General features: G+C 41.4%; 1 protein-coding gene and 1 long non-coding RNA gene across 3 annotated transcripts in view; one reads left to right on the forward strand and one right to left on the reverse strand.

Annotated features, from left to right (window-relative positions):
- The window catches only part of slc38a3a (solute carrier family 38 member 3a), a 50110-nt gene extending 45123 nt beyond the window's left edge, over positions 1-4987 (reverse strand). The window contains exon 1 of one of the 2 annotated variants that reach the window (XM_058373520.1): positions 4720-4987. The gene's annotated coding sequence lies outside the window, so the exon portion shown is untranslated. The remainder of the gene's footprint in view (positions 1-4719) is intronic. The other variant, XM_058373521.1, reaches the window with a different exon arrangement.
- Positions 4988-9873: 4886 nt separating this feature from the next.
- On the forward strand, positions 9874-15954 carry LOC131342775 (uncharacterized). Its single transcript, XR_009203062.1, has 4 exons — positions 9874-10192; positions 15028-15327; positions 15490-15807; positions 15902-15954. It is a non-coding gene; the product is annotated as an uncharacterized LOC131342775 (long non-coding RNA).
- Positions 15955-17057: the final 1103 nt, after the last annotated feature.

Below are 17057 nucleotides of genomic sequence, written 5' to 3' on the forward strand. Positions count from 1 at the left end.
AAATTCCCAGCAGTTGTAAGGCAGAAGTGATAAAGAGGATTCTGTCCCTCTGCATCAGTCATGTTCGATGAAACACAGCAACTCAGTTAAAGTGTCTTTAAATTATTAAATTTTGATATAATAAAAAGTAATTTATGCAAAATCAGTGCATTAAATGAATGAATTAAATGAATGAATCTTAGTGAAGGAGGAGTGGCCTGTGTCACTATAAGTCTCTGTGAAGTAGGGGTGTCCTGTGTAACTAATCTCAGTGATGGAGGCGTGGTCTGTGTAACTAAGTCTCAGTGAAGGAGGCGTGGCCTGTGTAAATAATCTCAGTGAAGAGGACGTGGCCTGTGTAACTAAGTCTCAGTGAAGGAGGCGTGGCCTGTGCAACAAATCTTAGTGATGGAGGCATGGCCTGTGTAACTAATCTCAGTAAAGTAGGTGTGGCCTGTGTAACTAGTCTGATTGAAGGAGGTGTGGCCTATGTAACTGGATTTGTTTCATGGTATTGTTATCTTTTGATATCTCCTTTTCAAAAATAACTATTGGCCGTCACACAGCAAGATTTGGCTTGATATCTTTGTGCATTTAATGCATTGATTTTATTGATATTATTGACTTTTTATTATATCAGAACTTTAATAATTTAAAGACACTTTAAAAAGCGGCACGGTGGCTTAGTGGTTACATTCACCTCACACCTCCAGCGTCCTGGGTCCATGCTTGGTGGGGTTCCTCCGGGTGCTCAGGTTTCCTCCCACAGTCCAAAGACATGCTACTAGGTTGATTGGAGTCTCTAAATTGCCTGTAAGTGTGTGAATGCGTGTGCCCTGTGATGGGTTGGCACTCCGTCCGGAGTGTATCCTGCCTTGATGCCCGATGACGCCTGGCTCCCCATGACCCGAAGATAGATCGGATAAGCGGTACAGACAATGAAATGAAATGAAAAAGACACTTTAATTGAGTTGCTGTGTTTCATCGAACATGACTGATGAAGAGGGACAGAAACCTCACACCTCCTTCACTGAGATTAGCTGCACAGGCCACGCCTCCTTTTATAGCTTTGATCTAACTACAGTGAAATCTGTATTTCCTGTTTTGCTCATTTTATACTTTCACACTAAATCTCCCAGAACACCAGAACACACACACCTACACCTGCGTCTCTGTCCTAATTCTGCTGTGAGGTGTGCAGAATTCTGTCAAATACAGGCTGTATATCTATTGTGACCTTCACACACACACAGGCTTCCTTTTGCTCACGAGACTGTCGCATGCAGGGTTGTGAGATTTTCCACCACCAGATTAAAAACACGCTCACACACACACGCTAGGGGCTAGTGGTTTAACTTGTGACACACTCATGGGTCTTTCCAACATGCCGGCCTTGATTCCAAAACAGACTTTGCTCAAAAAACCATTGATTTTTTTTTCCAAAATACAGATTAAAATGCATTTCCATCTGTTACCACCCGCCCCATCATAAGCCCCCACCACCACCATCAACCCTCACCTCCACTACTCCAGTGGTTTCCAGAGGTTTAACCCATCACCATAGTGCCATATAGTGCCACAAACTTATTTAAACCCCGGAAGCTCATGTGCAGCTCTCATGTAAACAGTAAAGCTCTGGATCTCCCTGACTGCAGGAATCCATACTCCTACTAGAAACTATTCATAGTGTGTGAATGGAAAGACAGAAAAAGAAATAAATCCTCGAGTGGGCATGACTTCCATTCGAGCATTACTCACTGCCCACTTCATGACCCCGAGTAACACGCCTGAGGCAACACACACACCAGCATGTTCACACATTCACGTGTTTTGGGAACGACTTGAGGAGTTAAAAAGAGAGTGGGAACGGTTTATTACACTTCTACAGGAACATGTACGAGTTTAAAAATAAACTAAATATGCAGGAAAATGTCAAATTGTTTAGTTACTGTGTGAAAATGTGTTAAAGAATCTGCAGAAAAATCTGTTCTCTGTTCCTCCTCTCAGGAAATACACCAAGGCGCTACGACTGGAAGAAAAGCCGATCATCAGATCATTTAAAGTGGCTCATGAATGAATGAGACACGGAGAGAGATATGACGTCAGGCTGGTCAGGTCTGTCATGATAACCCTGTGTCACACCGACACGACCTTCTCCTCCTGACGTCTCTGAGCAGGATTACTCAAAAAACTCTTCACTGAGTTCTTCCGAAAAAACGATCACGTACGTCTGTGTTTTTGCTAAACAAATGCTTTTAAAAAATGGGGCTTATTTCCCATAATATATCTTGATTTTTCGTTATTAAAATGAGAATTAAGGCTTCAAAAGAAGAATAAATTATTTTTAATAATCATTAAAGCCACAGTTTTAGGACGACTTATACATATCACATGGCTGAGGTAAAAAAAAAAAAAAGTTGCACTCAGGTCTGGAAAGTTTGTTTGTATTTGTATTGGCCATTTCCCAGTCGTCTTTATAGACACGCCCCCGCTAAATCCTCTTATAACGTTATGAGAATTTTGCAAGCTTATAGAGCGAAACTTTGATTTAAGCACGTAGTATTTAGTCCTTGCTAATGATAACTCTAGTAGAACCATAATGAGTGTCGGGGGCGGAGCATTGTGCATATGGTGGGAATAGGGGCGTGATCAGTGAGTCAAGGAATGATCATTGAAATCTCATTCAACTCCACCCATTTAGCTCTTTTTACTCTTCATTCTTACAAATGTTACCTAATGCACATTTTAGAGAAAGTTCATCAGCAGCAATTCAGACTTTCGTGGTCTTATAACAGTTCCCATCAAGAAGATATTCTGATGTCCCAGGACCATCAACCCGCGGCCCTGTTCATCTCAAACATCCCCACACTGCTGAAACCCAGGAAGACCTGAATCTCCATCTCACTTCACGGTTCATTCTGCCATGAGAAGAAACCGAGCAGTTTTTCTCTCCTCCACTAAACAACAGCACCATCATTTACCTCCCAGTCATTCCAACCCCATACAAAGAACAATTCTTTGCTTCTTTACCCCCCCATACAAACCATAGCCTTCAGGCAGCAAATATAATACACACGCATGCAATCTTCCAGACAATAAATCCACATGTACTTCCACATGCTGTCATGAAATCCAATTCAGAGAAATGAAACAGGAAGCTCAGACCATCTTAAAGACATCAAGCAAACTTGATTAGACCCAGAAGAGGCATCTATTATTAAGTATTTGTTTTCATGTTTATTATTATGAGTGGCAGACCCCCCCCCCCCCCACACACACACCGCCCCGGGTGTGCTTTAATACAACTCGTAAATCATTTTTGATGACGATTATATCACACAATCATTCGAGGAAAACAAAAACAAAAGCTCGCTGTCACTGAGAAACTGATTCAGCTGACAGACACCAACATTTCAGCATCATTTTGTGCCATGTGTCTGTGTCTCACCTGCAACCCAGGTAAGAAAAAGAGTCATGGGTCACAGGAACTGATCTGAATGGAGCATTCAGCCATTTTTACAGCATTCCCATTATAAACGTTTCTGTCATATATCTATAAGACTCTTAACAGTGTATATCTTAACTAACACACAGCCCTGATATCCTACAGTATTTCAGAATGGCCTCTTACACAATACCATAACTTTTTATTATCAGTTCAGCTTTCAGAACTCTCACCCGTCTTCTCATCAGCAGTGCAGGCTGAAGATAAAGCTCCAGCTGACTTTTACTCACAAGTGTCTCATGCAGTGCTGCGTATGGGGGGTTTGTTAATTGCTGGGTCATTTATGAAGCCAATTAAGTAGGAGGGAAGAGCTGCTCCAGTTAAACACTATATTGTACATGATTTCCAAAAGGAGTTAGGTCTGATTAAATTTAACAACCAAACACTATAACAGCGGCTGAAACACTACAGTGAGAGTCTGTACCCTGCCCTACAGCCCTGCAGTGGGGGTCACCTGTAACGGGGGTTAGTACCTTGTAACATGGACAGTATATTGTAACAGTGGTCACTACGCTGTAACGGGGGTCAGTACACTAAAACGAGGGTAAGTACCCTGTAATTGGGGTCTGTGCATTGTAACACGAGTCTTTACACTGTAACGTGGCCGGTATATTGTGACGGTGGTCAGTACCCTGTAATTTGGGTCTGTAAACTGTAACAGGGGTCAGTACACTTTAATGTGTCCAATATATTGTACCAGGGGTCAGTACGCTGTAACAAAGGTCAGTACCCTGTAACGGTGGTCAGTACACTAAAATGGGGGTAAGCACCCTGTAATTGGGGTCTGTACACTGCAAGGGGGCCTTTAACCTGTAACTGGGGTCAGTACACTGTAACAGGGTTCTTTACCCTCTAACGGGGGTCAGTACACTGTAACGGGGTTCTTTACCCTCTAACGGGGGTCAGTACACTGTAACGGGGTTCTTTACCCTCTAACGGGGGTCAGTACGCTGTAACGTGAGCTGGTAAAATTAAAAAAATTGTGGTCGGCATAAACTGCAACTCTGCTGGACATACTTAGATCAATATAACGGAGGTCGGTATGAGTAGAGTCATGATTCGGTATAGAAGCCAGAGTAACGGGAATTCGGTTTAACGGCAGTCAGTATGAAAGGAATCTTGCTGAGCGGAATCGAGGTCACACTCGCGCAGAAGCTTCGGTGCTGGAAGTGAACGACATGTGACTGAGATATCAATGACACCACACCGGAATAAAGTGTTTAGCTCACTCTTACCAAGCCGAACGATCCGTTAGAACGAAAGAGCTGAGAAAGATCCTCGCGCGCTGCTCTCTCTCTCTCTCTCTCTCTCTCTCTCTCTCTCTCTCTGTCTCTCCTCCGCTGCCCGCGTGCCTCTCTCAGTGGACAATAAGCGAAGAGCTGGTGATGAAACGATCCGTCCTGGTCTAATCCTCTCCAGTCAGACTATCCGATCACAAAGTGGCGGAGGGTTTTAAAGTGGGCTGTAACGAGACCCCTTTTTTCATCTCCGCCCACTCCGCTCCGTTCACCCGGCACTCCGTGATGCGCGTGCATCTCACGGGAACGCACGCGCCGATGAAGGAGGGAAAAAAACTTCCAGTCTGCTTAACAGTTACACTATCATATTAACAGACATTTAGTCAGTGTTATTTTTTGAAAAAAAAAATCATACAGCTGTCAGATTCACTAAAATGCGATAATATTTCATCTGAAAATCATAAATCATCGGGCTTGTAGACTGCTTTTGTTTATTATTTACACTCGATAACCATATCGTTAATTAATTAATCTGGAGTTTATGGTGTTGACCGTGAATTGGGAGAGCATGCTGCATGCTGTTTTTCCGTTTTTTATGACACTTATTTAACTGATGCCATTAAACTGACCGATAATGTTGTAATTAAGTGGAGAAAAATCCCCCAATATTAAACTGCGCATAGTTTGACTTACGACTGAATGGTTTAATATTGTACTGTGAATTCATTTCTGTCCAACATGGCAACCCAATCTCATCGCGCGAGACAGAGAGCGAGAGAGAGAGAGAGAGAGAGAGATGGAAATGAAAAGCGCTGCCAGCATGAACAGATTCACTGGAACCGTAAAAAAAATCTGGCAACACCGCTTTCTGGGTCGTTTGACGCTCTTCGTGACGAAGGCAAGGCGTGACGTCATGCCACCTCAGGGTGGCGTTTCTCTCGTGTGTGTTGTGCTCGCGCTCTCACCTGATCTCACCGTGCAAGGATGCACGAATACCTTCCAGTGTGGAAGGTGTCCAATTACTGACACTAAATCACCACATCACGCGTTTTAGGAGAACCGAGCTCAAGTCACATCAACACCACAGTCCAAGACCCTGCTATTGTTACTGAATATATTTCCGTGAACCTTCCGTCACAGTTTTTTTTGTTCATGGAAATGCGTTACACAAGTGTGTCACCTGTATTTCCTACAGCAGAGCTGGAGCTGGATTTCCAAAACAAGTTCGGTGGATCTCCTTTCAAAGAGAAAAAAACAAATGTGATGGACACCTGATGTTTATAACACAATTTACAGCCACATCAACTGGTTTCAAAAGATCAAATTGAGCACCAAAGGAATACCTTTTATTTTATTGTCAATAGGTTAAATTTAAAGCAGCTAGCTAAAGGGACACCAACAAATAAAAAGCTGCTAAAAAACTTGTTGGGTTTGCCGGATATATCACTTCTAAGTCAAGGAATTGAAATATAGCATCAATCTGCCCTCTGTTGTAGATTTAAAAAGCAACACAACCACCTCAGTACAGGAACATGGTGCTAGTTAGACAGTTTAGTTAGGGGTGTGTCTAAAGCATTTTTTGTTATCCCTGTATATATACATTAAGTTAAATTTATTTATTTTTTCCAGTGTTTTCATGAAACTAACACAAGTTTATAAAATAAATCTGAGCAATTTTTAAAACCCAGAAGCATAAATGTCGTCAATCATTTTCTTTTAATAAGTGCTTTGGCCATTACAATATACAGTATTTTCTTTCACAATATCTTTTAAGAAAAAAAGCTGGCACAACTTGTTCGTAAAACACTAAAAATTGTTCAAACTGTAAATGAATTACACGGAATGCATCTATGTCATTTCATGTGTAAATATCTAAATTAATGCTAGACCTGACATGTTAACTGACTGTCCTCTGACTGTAATCTAGATATTACACTTACTGATTTAAGTAAGTCCCCCCCCCATTTAGTCATACTATTCTACTGTTAGTCATATTATCATTTATTTTAAATAAAAAAATCGAAACTTTATTCCGTTCATATGTGTGTCCGGGGCGCCGGACAAACGAGTGTGTCTGTAGGGCCGTAAACTTTTGAAAATCATGTGACTTGAGACTTGAAAATCATTGGCTTGTTTCAAAATTTCCTTGGCGCACAGCACTCACTTTTGTTGTTAGTGAATCAATAATGTTTTTAAATTTGGCCTCATGTGAGTGGACCATTCTCAACGAGTCTCATTACCGCTCAGCAGATGGTCAGTTAACGCAGAGGTACTGATTAATGTGGAAGCACGAGATATATCTCGAGAAATTGGCAAGTCAGAAAGAAAGGAGAGCAAAATTTCTTTTCAAATAGTGCCACTGGTCAGTGATTAGGCAACTTTCCAGTGTGTGTGTGTGTGTGTGTGTTTTTCTAATGATTACCTTCATTACTTCATTACTGATAATAAACCCACATTGAACTCAAATTCACAGATTCATAGTAGATTTATTGCATGATTTAACAGCAACATTTTCAATATTTTATTTTAGCAGTAATGATACATAATCACCTGATAAATGGCTAATTACACTCCTGCATTACTAACAGTTTGATTTTAAGTTAAACACCCCCAATTTTTTTTAGCACCAGCCACCACTGATTGTCTGTTTTAAAAATGTGGTCACTGTCGCGAAATAAACCCTATTATACTGATACAAAATACGCCAATCACCCTGTCACCCTCTGGCGCTGCACTCCTTTGAATCGTGAACTACAGCAGAAACTAAAAACTGATTGGACATAAAACAAACCAATCGCAAGACACTTTGTGGGGGAGCACCTGGGGTGGCCAATCAGATTTCAGGGGGGGCCGGTGCCACCCTTGGCCACCACGTAAACCTGCCCCTGAGTTTAGCTAACAGCTTGGCTAGCAACATTCCTGCTCCAGTCTGTTCATTAGCGGCTAGGCTAAACCTAGACACACAATCAGAGCCTGTACGCTGACAGCATTGATAGTTTAGCGATTGATTTTGTGATTTTTTGTTATAAAATAAAATGCTAAGCTAGCAAACTGGGTTGGTTTACTCTAGGAGATATTTCCGGTGATGAACACCACCAGTAGATGTTTCTAACTAAAAGACTATAAGAGAACAAAGCAAAGTGTCTGTGCAACTGTTCCTTTATTATTTCTGCTGTTCAAACACCTGCACTAGCGCACCTGGTCCTCTCACGCTAGGTTTCATATTTTGCTTTAATCATTACCGTAACACAAAATATATGATGAGCGATCCTCCAGCCAGCCTGAGCACCACGATACACGACACCCACGGAATCTACTGGACTTCAAAGCGTGTTTGAGACATCGCATGAGGAGTCTGGGTTTTTTTTTTAAAGGAGAAGGCCTCCGTCTCCTGCCCGAGGACCCACGGGTGTCTCTCTGCAGCTGCATCCGACCCAGCAGGCCACATCAGCAATCAGGCACTGGGGGAAAGTTTAACTCAGGGCTGCTCTGGGCTCTGGACAGATGCTGCAGTGGCGGCGTGTGGGGAAGGACGAGCTCGTTCCTTATTTAAACTGGAGGGAGGATAAGAAGTTGCATACAGACAGGAAGTAGCTAGCTATAATAGTTAGAAAGTCTATTTTACGTTTGTTTTTGTCGTAAAAAGGAAATATTTCCCTTGACCATCAACATTAACAATCTATTAACAGTGCATCTCCCGTTCTTTTAGCTAGCTAGCAACGACATCTTTCTTTAGCTTCTCGTCACATGCATCTGTCTCCCTGAAACCTTCACTACATCAGAATTTAAACAAATCAAATGTTAATAATGTAAAAAAGCAGTGATTAAAAGGATCAAGCATGTGAGAAGTGACATTTTCTTCCCACAGCAGCTTTTTTTTCCCCACAGAGCCACTCACGACAGAGGACGTCTCCTCACAGACGATTAACTCCATTTAACATCTTCTGCAGCTTCCTGTATTAACCTCTACCCATCAAATTCGATTACAGTTAACCTTCTGAAAGCCTGATCGGATTTCTGTGGAGGTTTGAATGCGCTGATGCTGAGCTGATATCAGCTCTGACACAATTCCTCAACAAAAAAAATGATATAATTACCTGAGTGTATTGGGGGGGGTGTTAATTATGTGTTAATTATCTGCATCCTGTGGATTTCCCTGAACGTCAGCAACGTCTTCAGAAACCATCACGCAGATTTGAATAATCACATGTACTTTCTGCTATAGGAACATCATCAACGGTGTGATCAGGACGGTGTGATGTAGCAGCAGAGTAGAGATGCTGCTTCCATCCCAACACTGAGCATTTTACAGTGTTTTATTCCACTTATACCTCAACAACTTGCCAACAATTATAATGTCTGATTTATTAAGTAACATGTCAAACATTTACTCGGTGTATAGTAACATTTACCGCCGAACAGCCGTGAAACCGTTTAGCTCCTGTTCTGGCTTATGTTATCTAAGTAAACAAGTGTTTATCTCACAGAAAAACACAAACAGCCGGTCACGTTAGCGGGAACTTTTCCTGATGATGTCATAAAGTTACAAAGCAGTGACACCGGAGACTACTATCAGAGCTGCTGCTGAAGAAAATCCAACCAATCAGGTAGCAGAACCTAAACGGCGTCATGGTGTAAGTGGTGTTGGTGCTGTGGGGAAATGAGTGGAGGCAGGAGAACGTGCGAGTGTGGGAAATATTGCATAACCGCACGTGAGGAAGGTCTTTGATGGGCTTATCAGCGTGAGACATCTGTCACAGCACACCGCTCCTGTTTGTTGTTCTTCGCCACACATTCGGCACCAGAAAGCGATCTCACAGAAAGAGTTCAGAGACTGACCCTCGGGTTCAGGGACCTCTCCGGAACTGTCAGGATGACAAACACACACACACACTCGATCTCGAATGCTCATACACATAGATATACACATACACTATCAGTTTTATTCCTCTATCTCTCACACACATACACACACACACACACTTTTTGGCCCCTTTCCAAAGTCTCACCCGGGGTGCACCACAGTGTTTCCTAAACAACGGGCCTCGGAGCTTTGTTCCACCCTGCGAGAGGAATTCCACAAGTGGCCCAGGTGCTCCACGATCCGGGATTACACCCGCTGAGGAAGCTCCACAGACAGACAGTGTGTCTGTGTGTGTGTTTGTATGTGTGTGTGTGATTACGTAAATGAAAACTTTCAATTTCAGAGGAAATTTCAATGCCTCTATGAATAAAAAAAAAAGTGCACGGGAACATTCCTTGCACAGGAGTTCTTTAAGATGTTCTTGTAGAAAGGTTCGAAAGAGAGAGAAGGAGCGAGAAAAGCTGGCAGACACCGAAGAGAGAAGCTACAGAGAGCCGTGTGAATGTTGACACAGCCCGGAATAGACGTGAGGAGAGTTGAGAGAGTTCAGAGCTGTGGTGAAGAAGAAGAGGAGGATTCTGGGGGAACACTCAACTTTGTAGCAAGGTAGCTTTAATTGCTCTCTCTCTCTCTCTCTCTCTCTCTCTCTCTCTCTCTCTCTCTCTCTCTCTCTCTCTCTCTCTCTCTCTGTGTATGTATATTTACTGTATAAACCGCTGCTGCTTCCCCCCCCACAGTAATTCATATACACTGCACAGCTAACATCAACTCACACTTAGACCCAGGAATTACGATTCTTTTAATCCCCTTCATACAGTGATGAAGGAGACGACTGTTTTCTCCGAGTGTCAGAGTTTCCACAACTAAAATTCACCCACAGAACTGTCAGTTCACTGAAGGGGAAAGGACACGTGAGGCATGTGCGTGACTTTTGCTTCATCTTTGCTTCTTTATCTGACCAATGAATTCACAAGCCTCGCTGACGTGAGTCAATCTAAATATATAATCACAAACCATCAGGACTTCCTCTAATCGCCCGTAGGAAAGAAAAGTGTTCTTGAGAAAAGAAAAAAAAAACGTGTGTTAAAGACTGACACACTGTTGGACTTCATTCCTGATTATATAATGACTTACTGGATAAAATAATGAAAATATTAATGTTCAATACTGGGGCTTTAACACAGCAGATTGTGTTTGAGGGAGAGTTATTTTTAATGTGTGGGAAGCTTGAGGTGAAGAAACACACACACACACACACACACACACTATGGGAATGTTTAGATTGGTATCAGTAAGTGCTCTGTAGGTAACAAGCAGAATGTTTCCCAGAGCAATCATTAGTTCTCGGGAAAGCTTGTGGTATTTTTAGGTTTAATACCCAAAATAGCAGCTCTGAAGAGACAGAGGAGGGCTGCTGAGCCTCGCATATCATCATCAGTCTGACACATCACACGTGAAGCTGAAAATTATATTCAGAACATGCTCTAACAAGAGCTTCAGAGAACCGTGAGCGCCGTTTAAGCCGTCCATCTCCCTGTACACCTCATCAGCTCAGTGTCCCGTTACAGCAGAGTGACCCGAGACCATGTGGAGATTTTGACATATTTCGATTTTTTTAAACATTTTTCATGAGATTGTGGTATAAAGACAGGAAATGTGTGCATGTGTGGATCCAGTGAGGGGGATAAAAAAGCTCGGTCTGTGAGTCTGAACAAGCCGAATGTAGCGTACAGGTCAGAGACGTGACACAGGCCGAAAACAAACAGCCAAAGGTTTATTTAGAGAGAAACCGAGAGACCGCAGAAACCATCCGTGTCCCAGACGGCTCTGAAATCCTCGCCAAAATCACAACTCACAAACTCATTTTAGTGTTTATACAAAGTTCAGAAAGTTCACCAGTCTATTTGTGGTACGACCCGAGTGAACTTCTGTGAGTTATATGTGATGTTATTTATTAGTGCTGAATTCTGGGTTCTGATTGGTCAGAAGGATTGATTAATATTTTATAACAACAGGTTGTTCAAATGTGTTATCGTTTCCATAGTAACAACTAATTTACTTTATACGGTCAGTTGTTTCATGATTTCCTCCTCAGTGCTCGGAAGCTTAGTGTCAGATGTTAACTCTGGGGTAAAATGCTTGGTTCTTAAAGGGTCGACTGGATGATTAGGGTTCTTGGGGCTCCTGAATGTGGTCCATCTGGAACAATTTCTGAAACGCTCAGGAAAACAGTCTGTTGTAGTTCTCCAAGGAGACGTGATGCCCAGGTTCACAATGGTACATTAAGGAAATTAAAGAACTTCTGAAGAACCTTGAATGGATTTCCAAGCAGCAAGACAGTTCAGAAAAGGTTCTTCAAGGGTTCTTTATGGCTCCATGGGGTAGTAAAAGCATCTATAGCTGCTAATGTGTGTGTATATATAAATATATTAGATAGCTCCACTTCTACTTTATTTTGAAGCTCTTATTAACAAACTGGTGAATGACTCATGCAAGGTTCTGGGTGACGTTTGAGTCATCAGCCGCTTGATCACAACAGGGCCACGTTTCAGAGAAACGATCCCTGAGGAAGCACGGATGACTGACGGAGCCAGAGCCGACACGAGCAGGTCGAAGAGGATAACATAAAAACCTGTGACGCTTCCCTCTGCAGAGATTTCATGCAGCTCGTCACATCCATCCTGGATTTATTTGATGAAAGTGATATAATATCCGGAAGCCAAAAGTTCTTCCCCTCGGTTAGTCATTGCGCAAAATGTTTGCCAGTAAGCAGCAGTGACGTTGCATCAGTCACCTGTTTATCCTCGATCCCGTTCCCCCTGCAGCTTACATAACCAACGCCACAAGCAGAAAAAGCACAGCATTAATCTTCAGTGTGGAGATTAAAGCTGCAGAAAAACCAAAAAAGAGGACAGGACTCCTCATCGTTTAAACACGTAGCGTGCAAGCTTGAGATTCTTGACAGTGAGCAGACAAAATGATGCTCTGTCATAAACATGAGGTTAATGCTGATGTTAATGCACTCATCCTTCCTGATGAGTGGTCAGTGCAGTGAATCCTGAACCTGTCTAGAAACACCTGGAGCAACTGAGCAGAGATGAGCCGAGCTCCGGCATGTTGGGAGTTTTGAGGAAACCTGAGACAGAAACCCACAAACTAAGAGAACATGTGAAGCACTGGACAGATGATGAGGATGAAATGTGGAACCCTGGAGCTGTGATGTAGCAGCACCTACAGTTCAGGTGACTGCATCAAAACGCTGCGGGTTCACAAAGACGAGAAGCAGATGCATCTTGGGAATCGTTTGGAAAACCTTCAGGAAATCGACAGCATTCTTCTTCTGTGCTTGTATCGTTGCACTGCGCTGCAGCTTTGAGAGCAATGAGATCAAATAAATAAACCGAACTCAGACTCAGTGTGTAAAACTCAGGAAAAGTCAGGAATCCGTGAAATGTTAACGCTTAAATTCGTCTTCTCTAAAAACAGCTGGAAGACTGAAATGAGCAGGACTCGTGATACTGGAGAAACGTAATCAATGTGTGATTGATGACTGAATGTAAGGAAAATAAAATTGCCCTTCAAGACCCCCCAACAATCCCCCCGCTGATGTTTACATGGGTCTTTCTAAGCATTAAATATGGTAACAATATGCTTTATAGGCATCATTATTAGCCTTATATTTCAAGCAGAATAAAAGCACAACATTACTCATAGTGTAAACATGAAGGCGTAATCTGTAACATGGTTGACTGCATGATGTCAAACAAACAGGGTTTACGTTCTGTACGTACAAATTACACTTAACACTATTATTCTCTATAATTACTTTCAAATCCTTAAAGCACATGTTCCCATGGGAAAGTTTTGTAAACCCCTACCAATCCCCTCCACCAAATTTCACACACACACACACACACACACAAACTGAGGTCTGAATAACCAGCTTACACAGTGGACACAATAAGGCATGGGCTAACTAATGAAATAGTATAGATGAAATTAGTTGTGTTGGTTTAACTGGTCAACTAGTATAACCTCAGTGGTAATGCTGGTCTTGTGGTTAAGAATATTAAGGGCAGTCGAGAAAACAGCCGCTAGAGATGTTTTTTTAGTGCAGTTAAACCTAGCTAGTGCTGACCTCTAGTGGACAAATCTTTCTCTTACATGCAGGTGACAAAATAAAGGGGAAAAAAATAAAGCGCGTGATTAAAGGTGTAGGCTCTTACACAAGAGGCTCTTACCCAAACACGCCCTGAAAAACGTCACCATATCAACAATCAGGAGTGCAAAACTGGGCTTTAATTACTCTACATGCAGCTGCACTGATGGAAATTAATTAGGTTAGCTTAGGTTGCACCCTTGTTTTGTTTAGAAGCTTCGTACTGATTGGTTGTTAATAGATGAAGGTGACCTGTGAGAATGTCCACAGTCATTTAATCCTCAGAGCAAACTGGGTAAAAAGCTCTACTACACAAGAATCAGCACTGTATGAGGATGATCAATTTAGATATTTAAAAAAATATTAATAATTTTTCCTCAGACTAGGATGAGATGCTGTAAGAGACAAAAGCCTCTATGATTCTGACTTATTGAAGATGAAGGCAGAGTGCTGGCTCCCCCTAGTGGATAAAATAAGTTCTGATATTCATCTTTATGATGTCACATATTGTTTCAGCACAATGAAATTCTTTCTTCACATATCCTCACTTTGGGTCAGAGCACCCCTGGAGCAGTGAGGGTTAAGGTTCTTGTACAGGGCCCCAGAGGCAGCTTTGCAGTGCTGGGGCTTGAACCCTGAGCCTTCAATCAACAAGTGAAAGACTTAATGCCTTGAGCTACCACTGTCCCTAAACATCTTAATGAAGAGAGACTGGAGGGGGTGCAGTGATGAGGTGAAGTACTGAAAGTCCATCAGACAGAATCACCAAACACAACAGCATCAAACAAACTGTCAGAGTTTAGAGAAATGATAATGTTGTGTACAGAACAAAGTAAACATGTTAAAGCTGCTTTGTTTAGTTATGTGTAAACTGTTCAGAAGTGAGTGTGTGAACCTGAACACAGTGGAGAGCTGAATGTTCTGTGAAACACTAGACTACGTGGTTTTCCTGTGGCTAATATGTTCTGCTTCCTGATTCTGTCACTTTTAAGATGAGCGTCTCGACATTTTCACTTCATCCAGAGGCTGTGAAATGGCGCTGCTCGTCCTCCTGTTCTTCTTCCATCTGATTCTGGACATTAACTCTCAATATGAGTCTTTATTGTGCTGCTGTGACTTCAGTGATTTGTTCTATTAGATGTTTAAAAAATAATTCAGATTTCTAGACATTCTTCTGCATTTATACACAAAGATTAGAACAGAAAGCAGTTATGTTCAGTCTGATGTTCAGTGTGTGTATTAACTACAGTGTGTGTGTGTGTGTGTGTGTGTGTGTGTGTAGATGTTCCTCAGCCCCGGCTGCTGGTGTCTCCTGAAGTTATCACAGTGAGAGGATCAGTGCTTCTTCTCTGTGATGTTCCACACCATGTTAAAGTGTCTCAGTGTTTTTTCTACCCAGAGAAACAAAAGACAAATCTAAAACTCTCTCCATCATGTCAGCTCTCAGTCACTGGTTCTGAACTGATCATGTGGACAGGACGCAGCTCTCCTGGAACACTTCATATTATTTGTTACTACACTGATACATCAGGAATTAAAGCTCCTTCTCCTCACTCTCTCCCAGCTCCAGTCACAGTGATGTGTAAGCTCTACACTACATTTTATCTCCTTCACTGTCTGCTTCAATCATGTTTTTACACTTGAATTTATTACCACAACATGAATATCTGTGATAGCTGTTACCTCATTTCTATACATCCATTATAGTGTTATTTATTTATATCCTTTATTTATTCCTCTGCAGATCAGAAACCAAAACTAAGTGTCAGTCATGATGATCAGTCTGATGAAATCAGACTTGTATGTGAAATACCAGAGTCTGAGTCAGTAACTGCTGATTTTAGCTGTAATCTCTACACTGGAGAAAATCCTCAGCCTTATCTAAACCAAAGATCTAAGAAGAGACAAAAATCTGGGAAGCTGCATTGTATTTTTTCAGCACAGAGAAATGATGTGTTTAATCGTCTGCAGTCAGTAAAGAGCAGTGAAGTGAGCTGTGATTATTCACTGATCTCTGACCCGACTGCTCTCTCTCTAATGAGTGATAAATACAATCTGATACGTGAGTTACATTTAATCACATGACTCAGCTTTTATGTGTGTTGTTTTATACATTTAAACCAAATTTAATCTATTTACATGTCTTATTTCTTCAGCTTTCATTCCTGCACTGACACAGACGTCCATCACTGAAATATCTACTACAGGTCAGTGATTCAGGTTTATTGCACATTAACTTAGAACTTTGTGGTGTCAGTTTTACTTTGGTCATCTGCTTCGGTCAGCTGCTTTTATAACTTTGTATCTTATTCATTTATTGTTCATCAGGTTTCATTCCTACATCGACACAGACATCCATCACTGAAATATCTACTACAGGTCAGTGATTCAGGTTTATTGGACATTAAGTCAGTTTTACTTCAGTCATCTGCTTTTGTAATTCTGAATTGTGTTTGAAATTATTCACATTTATTATTCATCAGGTTTCTTTCCTACACCGACACAGACGTCCATCACTACTGAGAAATCTCCTGCAGGTCAGTTCAGTTTATTTTATCTGCTGCTGTTTATCTCTGTTACACTTTCTCATGACAGAAGTTTAATGTGTTTTATGTTACACTTCTTTAAATTCTAATGAACACAGGATCTTATATGAGGTGCTGATAGAGACAGACACAGAGTCCATAACAAACTGATCTCTAATGAGTGATAAACACTCTCTGATACATAAGTTACATTTAATCATGTGACTCAGCTTTTATTTGGTTTGATTCTGTACCTTTGGATTGTGATTGAACTTATTCACATCTATTTCTGTCAGGTTTCTTTCCTACATCAACACAGCAGTTTGTAACCTGATGCAGAAATCAATCACTGATGTTTTTATTTTATTTGTGTTTATCATTGTAGATGTTTCTCAGCCCCGGCTTTATGTGTCCACAACTGAAAAATCTACTGCAGGTCAGTGATTCAAGTTTAATATGGATTAACTTTGTGGTGTCAGTTTTACTTTGGTCATCTGCTTCGGTCAGCTGCTTTTGTAACTTTGTATCTTATTCATTTATTGTTCATCAGGTTTCATTCCTGCACTGACACAGACGTCCATCACTGAAAAATCTACTGCAGGTCAGTGATTCAAGTTTATTGCACATTAAGTCAGTTTTACTTCAGTCATCTGCTTTTATAATTCTGAATTGTGTTTGAACTTATTTACTTTTATTATTCATCAGGTTTCTTTCCTACACCGACACAGACGTCCATCACTACTGAGAAATCTCCTGCAGGTCAGTCATTCAGTTTATTGTACATTAT

Source organism: Hemibagrus wyckioides, linkage group LG21 (assembly GCF_019097595.1).
Source record: "Hemibagrus wyckioides isolate EC202008001 linkage group LG21, SWU_Hwy_1.0, whole genome shotgun sequence".
In the NCBI taxonomy this organism is placed as follows: domain Eukaryota; kingdom Metazoa; phylum Chordata; class Actinopteri; order Siluriformes; family Bagridae; genus Hemibagrus; species Hemibagrus wyckioides.